This window comes from Poeciliopsis prolifica, unplaced genomic scaffold (genome assembly GCF_027474105.1).
Source record: "Poeciliopsis prolifica strain line A6 unplaced genomic scaffold, Auburn_PproV2 SCAFFOLD009, whole genome shotgun sequence".
NCBI lineage: Eukaryota > Metazoa > Chordata > Actinopteri > Cyprinodontiformes > Poeciliidae > Poeciliopsis > Poeciliopsis prolifica.
The window spans coordinates 14,697,882-14,718,653 of record NW_026562384.1 but is presented as its reverse complement, the minus strand read 5'-3'; the positions used below and the strand labels follow the sequence as shown (position 1 = coordinate 14,718,653).

At 38.1% G+C, this 20,772-nt stretch overlaps 1 long non-coding RNA gene across 1 annotated transcript in view; it reads right to left on the bottom strand.

Annotated features, from left to right (window-relative positions):
- Positions 1 to 20,429, bottom strand: part of LOC129362773 (uncharacterized) — an 86,292-nt gene extending 65,863 nt beyond the window's left edge. Inside the window, exons 1-2 of the long non-coding RNA XR_008606265.1 lie at positions 20,232 to 20,429; positions 19,736 to 19,842 (exon numbers count right to left, since the gene is read on the bottom strand). This is a non-coding gene — a long non-coding RNA (uncharacterized LOC129362773). The remainder of the gene's footprint in view (positions 1 to 19,735; positions 19,843 to 20,231) is intronic.
- Positions 20,430 to 20,772: the final 343 nt, after the last annotated feature.

The window sequence follows — 20,772 nt, the reverse complement described above, 5'->3', positions numbered from 1 at the left end:
TCTCTTAACGTCGTCACTGAAGCGTTTACTCGCTGCTCAATGTGCCAGTGGCAGAGAAACAAAATACCATTCCAGAAAAACTTCATCTCAAACATTATTTCTGAAAATGTAAAAAAAAAAAAAAAAAAAAAAAATATTCAGTTTTTTACTGTAGTTACAGCATGTAACTGCACTTACATAATGTAGTTTTAAGATGAAAGCTGCTATTATTTTTTTTGAAACAATAGAAACAGATTATGGAGTAAAGAAACTTTTCCAAATTTTTGTCTCTTCAGCTCAACATTTAGGCTGACATACCAATTTGAATACGAGATGTGTCATAACAGAAACATTGCCCTTCAGATCTAGAGACATGGATGGTCTGTCATTCCCGTTATTTGGAAATTCAAATCAAATCCATTGCTTTTCCCTCCTGCATTGAATTACCCTGAAACATCTGTGTCTTACCTGGCATTGCTGCTCAGCGTCTGCAAGGGTGGTGCAGTCGCTAAATCACAAGACGTCATAAATAAGCACTGTGGGCTCATTTGTTCCGAATGAAGCAGTGCAAATCGTTACAGTGTGTGACATGTCATGTTTATGACAGCATTACAGAGACTTTATGATGTCAGGTGTATGCGTAGTTTCTCACTGCTTCGGTTTATTTACCAGGGATAACAGACACTTCTCATGCGGCGCTCCTCCGGGACAACACGTTCATGGATGAGACACTCGGCTCATTTCACGGGAGAGGTGGATAGATTGCTACTCTCCCTTCCAACTATCCAATTGCTCTTTGTTAAACAAGGCACAAACCCAATTACGAAGTGCCACACGCTGACAGTTTATTAACATCATCGCCGCAAGAGAGAAGCTTGGGCCGCATAGCAGTGGGAGGGGGAACGAACTCAGCTCCTCCTGCTTAAAGCGCACAAATGAAAAATCGTCCTATTGTTCTGTTTGTTTTTAAAGGACCTGGACAGGTAATCAGTTATTCTTCATATTGTTTTTAACAGTTTTTTTAAACAATAGGAGAAAACAAGCCAAATGCCTCAGGTCAGTTTCCTGTTTTGCAGAGAGCTCAGAAAGGCTAATGGAGTAATATTTCTGGGCTGTGTCTGATCTCAGCCTCTGATCACTTCATTAAACTGATGTTGATGAATGCACAAAGCAGCTGGAGCGCAAGCAGACACAGCAGATGCATCTTAATCACCAAGAACAGGAGAGGAAGGTGGGACGCATGCAATAGCTCACTCACTTCCTACCCACCCCCCTGCCTTACTTCTCAGTGTAATGACCTCGTCCGTGACTGAGACTTTCCGGAACTTGTGCTGAAATGTAAAAGGGAAATGGAAGTAAACCATTGCTAAAAACATAGAGAAGATCCATGTATTACATCCTTAATTTTTGATGGACATGGATGATCCTTTTTATGGATCGACACAAAATGCTTCCTAATGAACCCCACACAGGACACCATTAAGTGAAATGCCAAGAGCTCTCTCAAAATAACCAAAGCACAGTGCTTTGCAAACATCCTTGCAAAGTTAATCAGCCCATTTGGTGAATTCTCTACTTCAGTACTTTGGTCTACAGTTTCCCAGTGAAGCTAATGAGCATGATACTCAAATAGAGGGAACTTAACCAATAGTCCTCCAAAACAATCGCTTGTCAACAAACACTGTAAGAGGTTTGATCCTCAAGAGAATTGAAAATCATTCCCTTAAGATTGAAATATTATAAACGAGGAGAAGCAGCATTCAGCATCTATGCACCAAAAATTTGGAACACACTTCCAGAAAACTGTAAAACAGCTGAAACACTGACTTCCTTTAAATCTTGACTAAGAATTGTATTTGAAACGTAATTTCAAATATGATTTGAAATTACATCCAAATTGTTTAGAATTGTATTTGAAACGTAATTAATTGAAATTGTAATTTAATGGAACTTGACTTAATGTATTGTTTATTCTATGTTGCATGACTGTGTTTTTGTGTTTGTTATGAAGAAAAGCACTTTGAAATGCTTTGCTGCTGAAATGTGCTATACAAATAAAATTTGATTGATTGATTTGCATCCTAATACAGTTTTGGTCTTCTGAAAAACAAAAGCAAAACCATAAAATAAAGTCTGCTCTCATATTAGATAATGACAAAATATTTTAATCTATAAAACAGCTATTTTAATTTATAAAGGTTTTTTGGGTTCAAAAGGCAGTACATAAAAAAAAAACAAAGAAAAAAAAAACAACAGGTTGTAGTAAAACAGAAATGTTCTTTTTTGTTAATTTAGCATCAAACATATCCAAATGGACCACTAGTCCTTGTTCTCGTTCTCCTGTCATAATGTACTTTGTTATTGTGACAAAATGGGCTTCTTGGGGGTTGTACAATTATTTGCATTAGTATTATTACCTATAAAATCAAGAGTTATACTACAATTGAGGTGTACTCAATTGTACTGAAGCATCTTGCTGCCAATCAGATAAAGTTTTTTTTTTTTATTATTTTTACATAGTGTCCTCCCTTGGGTTAATAGCTTAATAAAATCATCATAGCTTTAACCAGAGGGAATTGTGAAACTAAAATAAAAAAGGCCTTAGGCAGTAAGATTTCTATAATTGAACAACATACACTGGAGATACCCACATAAATAAGTAATTCAATTTACACTGCAAGTTTATAAAACTGAAAAAAATAAATTATATAGCAAAATAAGTGATTTTGCTCACTTATTTTTGATGTGCTTCGGTAATTCTGAAACTGAGTCCTGATGTTTTAAGCTATTCTTTTGTCAGAAACGGTGGTTGATATACAACTGATATCTGTTGCATTTACATAACAGTCTTAATTGTTGATGTTATCTATTCACTTTTTAAAATTAAAAACATAGCTAACTCACTTCTGAGGGAACAAAAAACTGGTTTATGGCTTTGCAGTGAGATGAATGTTGTCTTTATTAGTTGCACAAAGTTTCTGTCACTGCCGAAAATCTGCAGACGGCAATCTTTAGAAGCACAATGATGCCTGACGTGTTTGAAATGCAACTGTAAAATCAGGTGTAGTTGCTCTTTCATGTATATGAACGCGGTGCTCTCTCACTCAATGGACGTTTATATGCATAAAGCAATGCCCCCTGGGGGGGATCCATTTTCACCGTACTTCTTGTTTGGGAGGCTAACTGTACCACAGCCGGAACTTCTGTCACTTTCTGCTGTGGTGGGCAGAAACAAATGTGGACCATAAATCTACCATATGAATTGCCTAGGGCAGTCGGCAGCTTTGCGAGGGGTGGGCTGAGCACAAGACGGCAGGTGCTACACTTTGTGTGGTGCTCCAGCCATTAAAAAAGGCCACATGATATTAGAGTGGACAAAATAATGCATTTGCTATGCAAGTTTTAGCATCAGAATACAGAACGCAGACAGTTGGTGTGTATGTGTGTGAAAGTGTTACCAGCTACATAAGAATTAAATGAAGATAAACAAAAATATCTTAGTTGATTTAGAATCTTTCTGAGATGAATGCCATCTAGTTTATTGTACGTCTAAAACAGTTTATATAGAAAACCCAATATGCCAGCATGGAATGCAGGCATATTACTCCTGTTTTTGACAGTTCTCTCTTGTCATTCTTCTGGCAAATTGTTTTACATTTTCAATCAGCTAATGAACAGCTGAATTTGAATTTAAACCACATAGTTCACTACAATGGCTCCTCTGGTGAGGGGGACACAAAAATCTCCTGGTGATGCAGAGGAATCCTTTTAAAAAGCATTAAGAGCACAGCATCATCATGACTACATTCAAAATCAAATAGGTTCTCCAAATATTTTGCTATCTTGTTGCAAACTGATGTCCATAAAGTTTATCTTCATGGGCAAGAAGGGGCTCTTGCTCTCAACAGAATCAGTTACTACCGATCTCTTAACATTTTTGAAGAGACTTGCTGATTACAGACAAAGCTGCTTTTGAATGACCTCAAAAGGTTCAGGCTGCTAAACGCACTTTGTAATGACAAAGTAGGAGATCAAAAATTGTATCTGTCTGCCCTACAACATTATGTTAGCAAATATTTTTACGCAAAACAACTTTCAAATGAAGAACACACTGGGGTCAATGTAAGTGACAGGATTCTGGCTAGGTTCAATTTAGCATTTTGTTTTCTGTTTATGAGAAAATAACTGGCAATGTGTTGACCCCTTGGAGAAGCAGGGATCACTGTCATGAGGTGGAAGGCAGGAGACAGGGACGCTCTGCGCTTTGCTCCAGGAGACGAGCAGATCGGAAAGAAGCCAGTTAATGTCAGCTCTTAGCCGTTTGTCTTTTTTACGGAAACTGGTTTTGTCAGATGGATTTGTTTGGATACATTTTGGCAGGTTTTCACCACATATCTCCTTTGGGAAATGTTTTACTATACCAATGTAAAAAACAGAACTAATGTGAGACTTTTGTGAAAGGACACTCAAACATTTACATTTTGCATCTCAATATCCCAATCAATACTAATGAAACCTACAAAAACTTCTGAATTAAAAACAACAATTCTCTAAAATGTTCCCCAAGTATTTTGACATTTATTTAACATCAATAACATGTTTAAAATCTTATTTACCAAAAGCATTAAAATGAGATGAGAATTGTTTTTTATTTTATTTCTTTGCAAATGTAGACATCTCAATCACCTGTAAGAATAGGCCTGCATGGTCTGAATACATAGCAAAAGCAGAGATCCACATTAGGATTTCATTATGATTAGAAGCAATAAAAGTTTGCCATTTTGTAATGTAGTTGGACAGATTCCCTGTATAAAAAAAAAGTTCTAATTTAGAAGGTAAATTGAGAGAAATAAACCCTGAGAGACGGGGTTGTGTGCAGCTCCGCCATCCAGTCTTAAATAATATGGCAAGTGATTTTCCGCCATTTCAAACCTCTGAGACGTACAGTGCTCTGGCTTTTAATCCTCCTGAGAAGGCGGGCTGAGATGGAAGGAATGTGCCAGATCAAACAACCTAACCCTCATCTTTAATCCAACTGAAAGGCTGAAACAATCGATTGCTCTGTTTTCAGGGGATCCACAGGTAACTTGAGCCCTCCGCCCCCCTGCAGCCATACAAACACTTTGCCCTCCACAGCAAGATCACTCCTCCAACCTGAAGCCGAGCCTTGTCCCGCGCTAAACGACGGCAATGTAATTAGCCTCAGTGACACAAAGACTTCAACAGCCCCTCTTGGGCTCACACAACAGGGACAGCCATCTCAATGACTCATTAGGAGACAACAGATTAGATAAGAGAGGTTTAGAATGTCTTCTTCCCCGCTGTCCACCTGCTGACAGGTGAACTAGAAGAAAGGTCTACCTCCCGTCCTCACGTATTTACATTACCTGTCCGGAGCAGGGGTCAGAATCCCTCCCATGAGATGGTGCTAATGGATGTAAGGAAACGGAAGGTGCGATGTTTTGTGAAAGTTTCTAGTTTCTGGGGTTGAGGGAGTGGCTGACTTCCCCAGAGTTCTGCAAGAGATGAAGGAAGCAAAACAGGAAGAAACAAGTACACCCACTGCACATATGTTGACCCCTGTGCTTGTATTACTTGCATTTGATACGATTCATCTACATTTGTCATGCAAGTAATTATTCATCCGTATTCAACCCAGATGAATGAAGCTGAATATTTCTCAATAGGTTCAATTTCAGACCATTTTAGGCTTTACATATTACCTCCAGTAATATGAAGGACGAAAGTTTAAATAGGTGTCTTTTTATACAAACTCCATACACACACGAGAGATCCACTGTTCAAGTTGTCAAACATGACATTAAACATCAAAGGAAGACAGAAACAATGGGGTCCCTGCTATTCTCATTGTTTAAAAGAAAACTGTTTAAAAGAAAAATCAAATGCATTTGAGAGTGGAAAAACCGATTCTTTCAGGTTATTCTAAGGTGCTTCTCAGTTGAAAAAGATAATATTCACCCCCTCTTCCAATCCTCCTGTGTTTTTAGGATGTGCCCCCAGTTTTTATTCAGGGTAAAGGACTTGAAAAGCCGCCAGAGAAGAGGCACCAAGAACGCATCTTGTTCAGATACCTCAGCAACCTCTGCTGCGTACTTTAGATGTCTGGTTGAATCCCCAGGAGAGTTAGAAATCCTCACCTTATTTCTGGGGGAGAGTCATATCATCCCCATAAGGAAGCTGGTCTTACCCGAGTACTATGTTATTACCTGAGTGAAGTTGTCCTCCCGACTTTCTTCAAATCAGACAAAAATGGTGTCAAATGTTTGTGCAGCAAAAATTTAAAGGTCAATCAGCCACTCCACTTTTTACAAAGTCTGTTGTAAGCTTTAAAACTTCATTAACATCTTCAAAGCCAAATCACCACAAACAAAAAGATTTGCTGCACAAACATAGTTGAGTTGATTGACACCAATTTTGACTGATTTGTAGAAGGTGGGGGTTTGGGGCAGATGACCTTTCATGGTCTCTGGAAACAGTTAATATCTTTAAAATGACAGCAGCACAAACAAAAATTGTTTCTGTACAAGTCAACTCAAACGTAGTACAAACATTTGACACCATTTTTGTCCGATTTGAATTAGGTGGGGCAACTTCACTCAGGCCATTTTCTTTCAGTTAATGATCCCTATGTAATGACTGAGGTGAGGGCTAGAACATTGATGGACCCGTAAATCAGGACCTCATCTCGTTTTCTCAGCCATTTCCCACCAGAGAAGATTGCTTAACGTTTTTAACGTACATTTTTGCCAGGAATGGGACACCATATTTTTCCTCACCTGGTGATTATCTGTATATTAGGCTAGACAAGACAATAAAAAACAAACTATGCATCTTTCTCTTCTCTTTTTTTTTTATCTTAATCAGCATCTGTTTACATAACATCCAAGATTTACTTTGCTAATGGACAGCATATCAATCTAACATCAGAGTCTATTCCATATAACTTAATAAGGGTTTTATAGCCTGGACATTTTAGCTAGTTCCAATAGCTAGCATCATGCTCCATAATACTCCACTTAGGACAGTGGTTCACTCCCACCATGATAACCCACCCATCACACAGTGATGTAAAATGAGTAGCCAATATAGAAAGAAAAAAAGATAAGACTCTAATCAAGCATGACTGACACCTTCTTGGTGAGAAAACTTATCAAACAAAAGAAAATAGGAAAATTAAAGCCCTCATGCTGTGAATTTCACCGCTTCTCACTTTCTGAATATTCCATAAATGAACGTTTGTTCCATGAATGTTCATTCATGTTTGAGAAGTTTGTGCTTCATTAAATGACCCAATCTGTACCAAGACCTCTATTTTAGTCCACGCAATATATGCCACTTATATTCCATCTGCACTGAAAAAAAAAAAAAACATTTTTGGTGATTTCTACCCTTCAGTGATCCTGTGACACGAGTCACTGTTGATGGCTCTGTGGTTAAAATATAGAGTTTAATCCGTTTCCAAAATGCCGTCCAGGTCGAGCTCATTTAAAACTTTCTGACACTGTCAGGACTGACAGCTGATCCTCCGAATAAATGAAGCGGCTCGACGGATGGAGACGGATGGAGAGAGTCGGGTAGGGCATGGACTGCAGCGGCCTCGTCTCTGAAAGACCCTCCGTTTCTGGCTGCAGGCTCTGGAACTCATAGGACGCAGCAATTGATGACAAAATGAGTTTTGGAATATGGAGTGAGTCCTTTTTATACCTAATTCCTCTTGGTCTTGCCCCAGAAATACAGATCTGACATGTTGAAGAGAGGAAAAAAAAAAAAAAAATCAAGGGCAATCCAATCATTCCCTGACAGGGAGGATGGGTACGGGGCCGTGACACAGAAGAGGAACGGGTATATGAGCCTGATTACAGTATGTCTTTCATCAACAGCTTTCTGTTTAATAATTTATTTTAATAATCCCCCTGACTAATGTGTTACAGTGTGTGCAAGATGCTTGTCCAAAAGAAAATAAAACAATGTGCTTTATTATTTTGACTGCAAGCAATTCACTAAGTGGTGGCCACGGTCTCTCGGAGTTGGCAGAAAAAGATATTACACTGTTTACATCCCTGATATAAGCACATGTTGAGTGGCTGCTTTAAAAGCATCTACAGGGACTGAAAAAGAATTTTTTACATAAACACATGATTCAGTCAATGTTTCCAATCTCAGTGAATACTTTTTTTAAACAACTGAATACAATGTGGATGGAGATTTTAAGAGAATTTGTTAGTTTAAAATCAAACCAACTCCTCACTGGAGACATGTTTTAATAATAATAATAATAATAATAATAATAAAAGATTATATTTATGAAAGGGGTTGAAAGAGACTTTTTTTCTGTTTTTCTGTCTTATTGAATCAACTACAAACAGCAAGATTGCACTTGAGAAATGTATCAAATGTTAAATAATATAAATTACATTACATGTGAAAAAAACTTAGCCATAGTTAAGATTTAACATTGTGTTGTGTATATTCACACAGTACTCCAAAAATATTGAGATTTAAGGAGAGACTCAACAAAATATGAGAACAGATCAATCGGCATCCAAAATTTTGTTTAATTAGATAAGAGTTTGATGCATCATTCTTAAACTGTCAACACCTTTTCACCAAAAAATGAAGTGCACAAATAAGTGCAGAGACCTGAACAAATAAACAGACATGTTCATTTTTCTGTTATTTGACCTGAAATTAGATTAAATATTCCTGAATAAGTGCTTTGAATAATAAGTTCTGTCAGAAGTATTCCTTCACTGTAGCTTAAGGTAAATGATTGGGTACTAAAACTGACACTGGAACCAAAGTAAGACTTTTCGTCTACATCTGTATAGGACTTTGTTGCTAACTCACCTATTTGTACATAAATTATGGGTTCAATGTATGAACCCTACAATTAGTAGGATACTGCCTACTTGTTGTGATTCCAGTCTTTCTTGAATCAGTATTCTTTTTTCTTTTTCAGAGTGAATTTAACCATATATTAAAACAAGTTACATGACATTCTTGGCCAGGTGCGAGTCTCAACACACACCTCTAATACCCACCTGCTACCCCATTGTATTATGCCCTCTGTCAAAATCAAACTGAAGAAAAATATACTCTGGAAGGAGTACATCATGCAATTTTATAAGAAAAAATTTAAATACTTAAATGTTGCTCCAGTAAGAGGACTATGTTGGCATAAATGAGTCAATCCCTTCTGAATATTTAAATTTGCATGTTTGTCAAAGTACAGATTGGGATGGAGGAAGAGTTGCAAACATCTTTGAGTCAGATTTATTAATTAATTCTGGGTCACTTAATAGCTACCAAGCTTTTAAATATCTAACCCTTTTAAGGAATTAGCTCTACTTTAATTTCCTCAGTACTGCAGAAAAACAACAGAGAGCAGTCATTTAATTTCTACCCTTTCACAAACTGATGTTTTAATTCACAATGTTATTCCATCATTGGGTCTGGGATCAGACTATGTAGCACCCTTGAAAAAGAAGGTAACTCTTCATTGGAGGCTGGCTCTCAGATTCACTTGTAGCATATTTGAAGCACAAGAAACTGGAGTCACATCTGAAGGAGTTCCACTTAATCTGGGAAAAAAGATTGTTGTTTAAAAAGACCCTTCATCAAACTAAAATAGTGTCTCTTTCATCATTAATAGAGGAGAATAAAAATGATTTTTGATTTTTTTTAGCAGAATTGCCAGTAGTTACAACTTTATAAATATTACGGCAGCGCTGAGCATAACAGTATAATCTGACATGTGTTTTGGCTATTGTGATTTAGTTGAATTTTCTAAGGTATCAAAAAATAAAAAATATATATATTATACAAATATATACCTTCATCTAAACCTTCAAGTTGCATAGTATACCCAATTTATTTCCCCCCATTAAATCCAGAACAGAATTGAAAGGTGTTTCTCTTCTTCATCTCTTGGCTCTTTCCCTGGAGCTTGCAGTGTTCTCCTCATTGTTTTACCCTTTTATTTGTCTGCTCCCATAATGAGCTTATTGTTATACCCTGCAGGAAAACAGACATTACCAACTGTCTTGATGTGCACACCTGTGCATAATAGCAATTGCATTTGCAGTGAATATTAATATATATTTTGAGGTTTTTTTTCCCCCTCCAAGTTTGTAATAACACAGGCTAAACAATATATATATATATATATATATTATATATATATATATATATATATTATATATATATATATATATATATATATATATATATATATATATATAAAAAATAAAAAATTCCCTTCTCACCCACCGCGGGTGGTTCTTATCCTCTGAGCTCGGGTCCTCTACCAGAGGCCTGGGAGCTTGAGGGTTCTGCGCAGTATCTTGGCTGTGCCAAGGACTGCACATTTCTGGACTGAGATGTCTGATGTTGTTCCTGGGATCTGTTGTAGCCACTGCTCCAGTTTGGGGGTTACTGCCCCGAGGGCCCCGATGACCACAGGCACCACTGTGGTCTTCACCTTCCAGGCCCTCTCCAGTTCTTCCCTGAGGCCCTGGTATTTCTCCAGTTTCTCGTGCTCCTTTTTCCTGATGTTGCAATCACTTGGTATCGCTACATCTACCACAACGGCTTTCCTCTGATGTTTATCCACTACGACAATGTCTGATTGGTTCGCCATTACCATTTTGTCTGTCTGGATCTGGAAGTCCCACAGGATCTTAGCTCTGGTGTTCTCCACCACCTTTGGGGGTGTTTCCCACTTTGATCTCGGGGTTTCCAGTCCATATTCTGCACAGATGTTTCTGTACACTATGCCTGCCACTTGGTTATGTCGCTCCATGTACGCTTTCCCTGCCAGTATCTTGCACCCTGCTGTGATGTGCTGGACTGTCTCAGGGCCCTCCTTGCACAACCTACATTTTTGGGTCTTGTCTGGTGTGCTCCACTCACAAATGGGAAGGTGTATGTTGTTTTTTGTGTTCTATAGTCTCAGTTTTTCTTAACCCTCTGATGCATGAGTGGGTTCTTTTGGACCTGGTGAGGTCATCTTTTTGCAATATCTTTGTAATGAAAAGTTCTCATCACTTCATTTGGAATTTAATGGGAATCTTCTCTTACCAGCTGTGACTGTGAGGAACACATTTTTTGTGAACCATACACACTGAGACCCAAGTCACACCACTGAATAATAATATTTTACACAGCAAGAACTTTTACATACAATTATCTTTATTTTAACCTCACAAATGTGTGTGTGTGGGGGGGGGGGGGGGGGTTGGTGTGTGTGTGTGTGTGTCGATCATCAGGTCTGTGACAGCATTATTGTCACAAATCAACCTTCTTTGAAGTTAGCCAACACATCCTAGAAGCACTGTTCCAGTGCCAAATAACTATCAGATGTTCCAGTAACTAGCAGCAACGCATCTGTACACTCACAAAGCCACAGCTTATACAGCTCATTGCAAAAACAAAAAAAAAATCCAAACCGTTTTTGGGTAGTCTGTTTGCATGCCCATCTGTAATCGATTTTCTATTCATGGACGAGAAAAGATTTCATGGATTTTATGGACATTTCATGGACAAGATTTCAGAAACACATCTGTGTGTCTCACAAGGAAAGAAGGGACTAAGACAGAAAGCTTATTGTGCCTTTTTCTGGAGAGAAAACTATGTGTGATGCACCTCACTCAAGTACTTCCAAAATTTCAGTAAAATTTCTGAAAATGTCTTCAATGTTTGTAGACAAAATAGAGATAGGAATAGTAAAACAACCCCAGATGTCAGAAATCGGCAAAAATAAAGATGTGAGTGATTCTGACAAGCTCACAATGCTTAGCTTAAAGCTGTTCTGGAGGGGGAGACAGCTCTTTTCACTCATTCTCTAAAACTTCCAAAACTGCCAGTTACAAGACCCAAACTGGCAGACCTATGGGGACTGCTAGAAAAGTAAGAAAAAAAGAGTTAAGATATCACTGCTGCCAGACCAAGTTAAATCCAATCATCAACATTGCCTTATAACAGATTCTGATTACAGCTGCAAGCTACTGCACTGGAGCCAAAGACTGTGTGGTCATTGTTCAGCAGTTTGATTCTGGACAATTTAATGCAACTTTGTTGAATACATACTCAATTTCATGGTCAAGATTACCAAAGAGGTAATCCTAATTCCAAACCTAAATTTATCTTACACACATAACGTTATTAGAAAATAAACCTGACGCATTCTTTCAAACAAACCAAGAAAATAACTCCAGAGTTGGTATGTTTTTGGCCAGTGATTATTGTGTCTTCTCTTCTTGATATCACTCTGTCTCTATCTGCTTAGCATTAAAGTCACCATTAGATTTGCTTGGTACCACCAGAGCTTGTAGGCAATAAAACACATTGTTAAGTGACATGTAATTACCCAGCCTGTCTTTTGACTAATTAAGTCTCTGCTGCCTATTATGTGGAAATGTATATGGAAGTCAGATGATCAATAACAGTGAAGGAGTGAGACAAGCTAATTTCTCAATGCTTGGATCGCTGATTCCAGCAATATTCTTGCCTCAGCAGTGTTTATTATGGACAGAGTTTGGTTTGTTCTGACATCATCAAGCTCGTCACTTGACAGTGGACGATTCAGAGATGAGTTTATTAGATGGAGAGTGATTTCAGGAAGCAATAAAGTAGGCCCTTTTAATTTCATGCTGCCATAAACTACCAGTTGAGTTGATGTTGAGAGCAGTACTTGCTTAATCTGCAGTAAACTGTATTCCATGGTTTGTAGACAAAGCATCCCAGTTTAGAAGTGTGCTATGTGACAAACAGAAAAAGGAAAGTGGTCCGTGTTTAATATATTTCCGATCCTTTACGTTACGAAAAATAAACCGACTTTCTTTTCAATTATATCGGGCTTCTTTAAGCCGTCTTGGGGTCTATGATTCCTGCTATTGGTATTATTTTAAAATCACATTTGATCTACTCAAAGTGAATTGTTTGTGCATATATTCTCACTGTAAGTAATGGGTTCCCTCACTGAATTTTTGTTTATGAAAAACTGACCAGAAGTAAAGTAAGTAAGAGTTCAAATCATAGATTAGTGCAGTCTAAAATGGAGAAATTACCATGTTTATTTACCATCTCACACCAGGCAATTTGGAACACAACAAGGCTGCTGTATCTCAGTTTGTTGTGTTTGCATGCCCATCTGTAATCTATTTTCTATTCATGGACGAGAGCTGGGTTCATTATTTAGAAAAGATGGAATTCTAAATGTAGATCCAGTCATTTAAGAGAAAAAAAAGTCTAAAACACTTTCCTGACCAGAGAACAAATTGGGGTCATTTTCCGTCAGTAAGGTGATGTTTCGCCAATGTGGAGGACGGATTTTAAAAACATTTACTTTACCAGCATGATTAGATCCAGCTGTCGCATAAATTATGTTCCGACATTGAAGTTCACAGTGTGAAAAGATATGCTTTAAATAATTGATGCATTCAGAAGTACTTCAGAATCAACTCTGTCTTTCTGAAGTTAGTTTGTTAACTAGAGGAAATGAAGGCCACTGATTACTTGATCTAAAATGCCTCAGCTTCGTTTACAAGCAGTTTTCTGGTGATCCAACCTTTTCTTCCACTGCAGTAATTCACATCGGCACCACATAACTACAGTGCTTCTAGTCCATAAAGACCAAAAATCCAATTTCAAAATGGGTGTTCTAAGTTTATACAAACACTCCCACTAAAAATGAGAAAAAAATTGCCTGGAACAGAGGAGCTGCAGGAAGGTGCATTGCAAATCCCGAGGGTCTGAAGAGAGACAGTGATCTTCAATTATCAGCTGTTCTCTTCATTTTAGACAAGAGCAAAGACAGGGAAGGAAGGAGAGTGCTGGGAGTTGGATCAGGAAGATGTGGGAGTGATATTAAAGAAGGTGGAATCAGGTAGGAACTGTGATAAATCACAAAAGGAGGAGATCTCTTGAGATTCTAGAAATATTTTATTCATTGCATCCCATTACTAAGGACTCCTTTCTTTCTGGACTTTATCTCAGCTTGAGAGCCTTGTTGTTGGTTCTCCATTTATCGATTGTTTCATTTGCAAAACAAACTGTTTGCTCCGTTATATCCATCTGACAGTGTGACATTTCTGTCATAAATCCAGCTTTCCCACCTCGTCTACTCTAACCCTCCGCAATAGTTGCTCCCAATGGAGTTGTTTGCAATTCAAAACGACTTTCTGCAGAAAGATCTGTGTTTACACAGGACAGAACAGTGACAGTAGAGGAGTAGAGTAGAGTCAAGTCGTGGGGAAACAAACACAAAGTCTGATTCAACATTGTGCTTCACCGCGGCGAGCATTGACATGCTTGTCAGAAGAGCAAACAAGGAAGGTCTCATTGTTCTCCACCTTCACTCACATGCTATCAGGTACAAAAAGCTAGTTTTTTTCTGATAAATTAAAATGGAAGCAAGATTATTTTTCAAATCCATGTTGTTTACTTAGTATGGAGTCTAGGGTGGTTTACTCAATTTTATCCTCTTATTTCTCTAGTTAATTAAATTCCAAGCATCATCAGAACTACACAAGCTTCATCTGTGAATGGCTTTCTGAAGCTTGGAGAGATCTGGTTTTAGTTTCTGCTCAGCCAGCAGGAACTCCGTCATGGCAATTTAAAAGGAGTCGGCTCGACCAGTTGAACCCTGCCTGCAGGAAAGAAATAAACTCACGCCTTGGCTTGTATCCATCCTCAACTTCATGCATGAGGTTTCAAATTTGCATTGTTGACCGTAGCTGAGCCTGGAGCCTATGGCTACCAAAGTTCAAAGAGGAAAAGGCCATTAACAAAAAACAGATGCAGAAAAATACAGCATCACACTGTGTTATGATAAAAAAAAGAATAAAGAAACCTGTAGAAATCAGAGATGAATAGAAGTAAGTCTGAAGGGCCCTCTTCAGGTCCCTATTGTACAGGATAAGCTCAACACAAAAAGATTTTACATGGCCCTGTTCAAGTGGTGGACGCCATACAGCAAGTAATAATAATATTTGGTGTCTAAGCTGAAAATTTCTGACTGCTTAACACCATGGCCTACATGCAATAAAAATAAATTTTAATCCAAATGTGAGCAATTAATAATGTATAGTCAGCCATGTGATGCACAAACACATTTAAATAAGCACCTTTATAAGTGCTGTTGTAGTTTTCCTTGAACTTTAGATTTTAGAAAGTGAACAGGTATTTCAAGCTGAAAGACTTTTACAATTATCCTTTTCCACTACATTATGAACATGTGGGAAAAAAATATATATTGCCAGATTATAGGTTTATCGTCATGGACATGATGGGTCATGTGCACATAGTGCAGTCAGATTTACACTTGTCTGTTTAGTACAGCTTTCTAATAAAAGTCAAATACAGCACTATCAGTTCATTTCTTTCATGTCTTAGCAATTCATTTCAATAATATTTATGGATTTTGTGTGATGTTTATTGTCCTTATGCATTTTATATTTTGTTTCATCTCTGTTCCAAGCCATCATTTTTTAGGGTGTGGCATTTTACAAATAAACATGCCTTTTCTTTAACAAATAAAATGTATGAGTTTTCTCACTTTTAATTCAAAAATGCTAGTTTAATTGTCAAAGGTGGCTTGCAGTTCAGATTTTAGACTTTAGCATCAGTCTAATAACAGCTTGATTGTGATTTTAGCTATTAATTTGGTAAACATATCAAACAGACGTAGAAAATCTGAAAGACAGCAGATTACAAATGGTTAAAAGGGGTAGAGTGATGAGTTATTCAAAAACAATAAACATCTGTTGTAAGATAAATACTTGATTTAAAAAAGGGGAGCAGTTCATGTTAAAGCTCTACATTGAAAGGAATTACTAATGGAAACACGTATAAAGTGAAGTTTAATCTGAACTAAAGTCGGGTGAAATTGGACAGTGCTGAAAGTCTGTATTATTTTTAGCCGCATACAGCAACAGTTCTTTCTGCTGCTCCAAAATTCAACACAATGCCTTTCAGGGAGGAGGATTACTTCCCAGTGCTGATGAGAACAAGATGTGGCCTTCTTTGTCTTATAACGTGAAGCACCTCCAGAGATTGTGGAGCGAGTAATCATCCTCGCTGTAAGCAGATCTGCATTGTGGATGATTAGTTTCTCAGTGTAAAACATCTTGTTTGTTTCTGAGCCTTTCTCCTTTGTGTTACCATGTCTATAGTTTGTTTTCTGCATCATTTTGCATTCTCCCTGTTGACTTTATGGTGCTAATGTATTCACTGATGGAGTCATGCTGAATACAGGCCAGAGATGCAGGACTTGACTTGCTAATTGCTGACAGATAAACAACAGTAGTGTCCTTTCCACCATAACACAAAGCATGTTAGTTATTTAATAATTTACTTAGCTGAAGTGGCTCCTGTGGAAGCTTCAGCACCTGAAGGACGGTGGCTATGCATCCAAACAACAACAAAAGGAATGAAATATGAAAGGGTCTGTTTACTTTGAAAACTCACAGGGTCATCATTGGCCTAATTAAACCAACAGTACTTCCACATTTCTGAGAGCCTGGCAGACTTTACCCCGGAGCATTTATCAAAGCAACAAACATTTTGAGAATTATTGTCAAATGTCACGTTAACTCTCGTTCTGTCTGCAGTATAAAAGTCATACTGGGGAACTTTGCATCAATTAGACTCTTCAGAAACACCTTTAATTACATTCTATTTCTTCCTCTCTGAAACTCTCTCTGTTAGGATGTCAGCTCATCTCAGCTTATTGGGAATCATCTGGATCTGATCCAAGCGTCCTCCCCCTGCCTGTACATCCTCCTTCCCTTCCATCGTCTTTAATAGAATCAGCCTGAACTAACATGATGGCAGATAAAGTTAGAAACTAATGGACAACATCCATCTGGAAATTCTTCTTCAGTCAGAGAGGATGTAAAATTATTCATGTGAATTACCTAAATAGCACAGAAATGCTCTTGATAATGAGCAATTTTGGATACTTAAAGTTTGCACAAAGTACAATTATAATGGTTCAACCATTTAGCATTAAAACTGGAAACTCACTTTACCAGCTGCAATATCATCAAACTTCATCTGATTTTGACTATTCTAGTACAATTTCAGATCATCGAGTTTGATATTTTAAACACTTCAAATTAATGGGCTTTGTTCATCGCATTGTTTATAGCACATATGTGCTATATCACATAAACAGATCTTAGTTCCTCAGCAAACTCATTTGCAAATTTTTATTCACCACATTTTAATTTCTCACAACAGACCAATTTTCAATAAGAATAAACAGTCAAATAGTTTTTCCTGTTCAGGAACTCATTGTCACTCTTAAAAAAAGAATCACAAAACCTTTTATAAAATGCGTTTGCCTGCCCAACCAGTAAATATAATTATCTTCAAAAGTAAGCCAGGTCTACCCAAAAGACTAATACATTTTAAGAGAGAAAGAAATCTAATCTTCTCAAAATGTCTGCTAGCCCAAGTGCGCTCAGGTGAGGTACCAGGACATCTTTTATCATTCGGAATTAAAAGTTAACTCACTGAGTATGGCTGGATGCAGCACTTTCATTTAGACTCTGGGTATATATTGTACACTTTAAATTTGTTATTGCAAATAAATTTTACACATCATTTAAACACATCAGAGACTGCAAAATTAAAGCTTTTTACACATTCATTTTATTTTATTGGATTTTACAGGTTTTGTTATAATAATTTCTTAGCTTCTTTGTGATTTGTATCTCTCTATTCTGTCTGTCTTTGTCATTTCCACTGCTCGCTCAACCAGGAGACCCAGGGGACTCAGCTACTTTAAATTGATTCTTTCTTCTTCACATTGGGGCATTAAATTGAAACCAATCCCTGATGCTTAAAGCCTCAAACTGAAAACCAACTTCCTGCCTGTCGCCCCCCATGTCTGCAGCAAAGTAGAGAGAGAAGAGGACCAGGGAGGATGGATGAGGGGGAGAAGGTGGGTGGAAGGGCGTTCGATGCTCACACAATGAAGCGACAGGGTTCGTTTCGTCGTCTGAGGATTTGGCAAATCCGGAACTGTGTCGAGAAGCTTTAGACAGAAAGGAAAGACCCGCCAGAGCAGAACTGCCGAGCATGACAACCAGCTTTAGTTTATGTCATTGTATTCAAATTTACAACATCCCCAACACTTATCACCTCGCCGCCACCCTCCTCGGCATGTGTAGGCCCACTTTGAAGACAGATCACCGTGGAGAAAGAACACATTTTCCCCTTTTTCTAAAGTCAGATTGGCACAAATTGCAGAGGATATACGTGTGTCGGAATGGCACAATAGGAACCACACTGTAAAAAATAGAAACCTTAAGCTGTTAGATTTACCCAAACAGCTCTGAAATCTCAAACTTTGATCAAATAAAGTGATTTGACAAAAACAATAAATAAATTAATTAAACATACTCTGCAACCGTATATAAAACATTTCATGCATAGAGATGTCAAGTGCCAGCACTTCCCGACTCAGAAAAAATATGCATACTGCAGTCAGCATTTCCTGGGTATTCTTTTAGGCGTCTCCTCTTAGTGGAACATATCCAGGTTTCAGAGCAAGAAAAATTAAATCACACCTTCTCCAAAAATTCCTTTGGGACCGACTCCAGAAGCTTTAATTACAAAATCTAGCTTCACTACTCGCCTCACTAGGCCTAACAACAAAAACGGTGTGCAACAAAATTTGGTGGTGGCATACACAAAGCAATGGGATCCACTGACACTTCTCCCAGCAAATTATTAGCAAAGGACAGTCCTGATGTTCACACACATACAAGTAGATGGCATTGCAGAAATGCTTCACTCAGACAGACTTCTATATTGTTCACACCATCTCCAGCACACCTGAACAAAGTGCAGCTCATAGTGCCGAGTCCTGCAGGACACACTTAGAGATGACATTTTTCTCTTTCCCCAAAGAAAAGCACCTCAACAACACCTCTTGGTAAAAGCAGCGTTTAATCTTTTCTGCTAAAAACAGCTGCACTTGGGATCAAAGTGTGCAAGTTCCACGTTCACTTGTTATTTAGATCCAGGTGGGATGACTCAGCCAAAGAAATAAAGAACTTTCCCCAAGTCAATTTCTCGCTAAATAAATAAAAGAAAATGTCGATGCAAACATACAAATTCAAAGACTCCATCATGGAAAGGACAATAGTCTAAGCTTGTAGAGAAAACTATTAAATTGGTGAAACAATGTTGTATTTTTTACCTGATGGAAGACTGGATGGTTGTTTAACCAATAAAGCTTACTACAATCAAAAGTTCTGTGAGCAGTAGTATGTCATTCATACTACTATTTTATCTATTCACAATCTAATCACATGAGCTAAACATTTGAGTGAACAAAGTGAAATAAATCACTTCTTAAACTGATTTATCCATTTCTTAATTCAGATGAGGTCGAACTTCTGCGTTCTGTAACTCATAAAATGTATGACAAAGATTCACCCAATGAGACCCAGCACCATTCCAGCACTGTAGCTGTACTTCCATTCATTACGTAAGTCTTTTACACCATGTGGTTGGTCTCTAGTACTGTACATTAAAATACCACCACAACTATGTATACAAACAAAAACATGAAAGTTCAAACTTGATCAAAACCCCACTTTTTTTTCCCAAGCCAAGGCAAAAGGCTAAACAGTTCAACTCCTTGTTGAGAATAAAAGGATCTTGTCAGAATCTAGTTTCAGTCCAGAGGAAGAATGAAGATATAGGCAAGAATGCCTCCTACCGCATTGGAGGAAGTTGTCAGGATTAAACAGATCTCCTGGTTTAGAGCAGGATGAGCTCGATGTCAGCTTCGTCAGCACACCAACAGACATGGAACAGGAACCTGGCCTAAAAACAGACAAAAAAATAAATAAATAAACCTTATCAATATCAAAACCATTACATAAATATAATTAGTATTTTGATTAAAAACATATATTTTCAACTATTTTGATTGTAGTAAGCTATAGTAAAATAAGTTCCTGATATAAATAGAATGACCCTCATTCATATAAAGTTTGTTAGCAATACCACTGATTAAACACAGTTAGAAACAACCTGGAGGCTAGCTCTAGCATGCTAACTCCTGAAATAAAACAGTCACCAGTTTTACCAATTTAACAATTAGCTTATTTTTTTATTATTTTTCCCCACAAACACAGATATCTGACAGATAAGAGGTAAATCGGTCAGAACATAAGCAATAGATAAGTCGTTTCAAACAGTTTGAAGCTAACCTGCGGCAGATAGCCTACTGTATGTAACATCTCCCACACTTGGTGAGCCGTAGCTATCCGTATAATGAAGCATAGCCCGAATTACCACGTGACTGCTAATGGAACGGATAGCACAGTGAAATCACATGAGAGCTAATGAACTTGGTGGTAAGATCTTTTTCACTCTTCCGGGTTTGAGGGCTAAGAAACGGCAGTTTGTCCTCTCTCAGAAAGCCAGCCAGGCTGAAAATGCTACTGCAGGACCATGACTACAGGGGCGGGGCCCGGGAGGTTGTGCGCATGCGCGGGACTCTGGCGGTTGTGCGCATGCGTTTTATAAAGCGGATGTGGGGTTGGACAACTTCCGGTGGCTATAGCGTTAGCATTAAAAGTCTAGGAAAACGGCTCTGTCTCGGCGCTGTGTTTTTGTTCAGTCCCTGGTTGTTCATGTGGGGCACGAAAACAGCCTTATCTGTCACGAAAACAGCCTTATCTGTCATATCATGCGTTCCTGACGGACCCGGACCAACGGAGGCAGTGGATCCAGGCGATCCGAAGAAAC